Source organism: Rhinopithecus roxellana, unplaced genomic scaffold (assembly GCF_007565055.1).
Source record: "Rhinopithecus roxellana isolate Shanxi Qingling unplaced genomic scaffold, ASM756505v1 contig333, whole genome shotgun sequence".
Taxonomy (NCBI): Eukaryota; Metazoa; Chordata; class Mammalia; order Primates; family Cercopithecidae; genus Rhinopithecus; species Rhinopithecus roxellana.
Window position 1 is genome coordinate 12635 of NW_022142475.1, and position 2566 is coordinate 15200.

A 2566-nucleotide genomic window follows, 5' to 3' on the forward strand; every position below is an offset into this window, starting at 1 on the left:
CATAAAATATAGACATAATAGATATAATAGATATAGGTGTGAAATATAGATATAATAGAAATAATTATACAATATAAATCTATTTGATATAATAGATATAGCTGTAAAATATAGATATAATAGAAATAATTATACAATATAAATCGATTTGATATAATAGATATAGGTATTAAATATAGATATAAGAAATATAGGTATAAAACATAGTTATAATAGATATAGGTGTAAAATAGAGACATAATAGATATAATAGATATAGGTATAAAATACAGACATAATAGATACGGGTTTAAAATATAAACATAACAGATATAAGAGATATAGGTATAAAATATAGATATAATAGATATAATAGAGGTATAAAATATAGACATAACAGATATAATAGATATAGTTATAAAATATAGACATAATAGATATAATAGATATAGGTAAAAAATATAGACATAATAGATATAGTTATACAATATAGACATAATAGATATAATAGATATAGGTAAAAAATATAGACATAATTGATATAGGTATAAAATATAGACATAATAGATATAATAGATACAGGTATAAAATATAGTCATAATAGATATAATAGATATAGGTAAAAAATATAGACCTAATTGATAAAGGTATAAAATATAGACATAATAGATATAGTAGATATAGGTATAAAATATAGATATAATAGATATAGGTATAAAACATAGACATAATAGATATAGGTATAAAATATAGACATGATAGATATAGGTATAAAATATAGACATAAAATATACAATAGATATGGGTATTAAATATCGACATAATAGATATAGGTATAAAATACAGACATAATAGATATAGGTATAAAATATAGACATAATTGATATAGGTATAAAATATAGACATAATAGATATAATAAATATAGGTATAAAATATAGAGTTAATAGATATAGGTATACAATATAGACATAATAGATTTAACATATATAGGTATAAAATATAGACATAATAGACATAATAGATATAGATATAAAATATAGATATAATAGATATAATAGATATAGGTATAAAATATAGGCATAATAGATATAATGGAGGTGTAAAATATAGACATAATAGATATAACTGATAGAATTATAAAATATAGACATAATAGATATAATAGTTAGAGGGATAAAATATAGACATAATAGATATAATAGATATAGGTATAAAATACAGTCATAATAGATATAGGTAAAAAATCTAAGCATAATAGATATAATAGATGTAGGTATGAAATAGAGACATAATAGATATAATAGATATAGGTATAAAATAGACACATAACAGATATAATAAATACACGTATAAAATAAAGACATAATAGATATAATAAATACAGATATAAAATATAGACAAAATAGATATAGGAACACAATATAAACATAATATATATAATAGATTTAGGTATGAAATATACAATAATAGATATAATTGACACAGTTATAAATTACAGACATAATAGACATAATAGATATAGATATAAAATATAGACATAAAAGATATAATAGATACAGGTGTAAAATATAGACATAAGAGATATCATTGATATAGGTATAAAACTTAGACATAATAGATATTATATATATGGGTATAACATATAGACATAATACATATGATAAATATAGGTATAAAATATAGACATAATAGTAATAATAGGTATAGATATAAAATACAGACTTAATAGATACAGGTATAAAATATAGACATAATAGATATAGGTATAAAATATAAACATAATAGATATAATAGATATAGGTATAAAATATACACATAACAGATATAATACAGATATAAAATATAGACATTATAGATATAATAGATACAGGTATAAAATAGAGATATAATATATATAAGTATAAAATATAGACAAAATAGATATAAGTATAAAAAATAGATATAATAGATACAGGTATAAAATATACACAATAGATATAATAGATATAGGTATAAAATATAGATATAATAGATATAAATTAGAAAATATAAATATAATAGATATAATTGATATAGGTAAAAAACATGGATATAATGTATGTAGGTATAAAATATGGTTATAATAGATATAGGTATAAAATATGGACATAATAGATGTAGGTATAAAATATAGACATAATAGCTATAACAGATAAAGTTATAAAATATAGACTTAATGCTTATAATAGATATAGGTAGAAAATACAGACATAATAGATATAGGTACAATATTTAGAAATAATAGATATAATAGATATAGGTAAAAAATATAGATAAAATAGATATAATTATAAAATATAGACATAATATATATAAAAGATACAGATATAAAATATAGACATTATAGATATAGGTATAAAATATAGACATAATAGATATAATAGATAGTTATAAAATACAGACATAAAAGATATAATAGATATAGGTATAAAATAAAGACATAATAGATATAGGTATAAAATACAGACATAATAGATATAGGTATAAAATGTAGACATAATAGTTATAATAGATATTGGTATAAAATATAGACATTATAGATATAGGTATAAAATATAGACATAATAG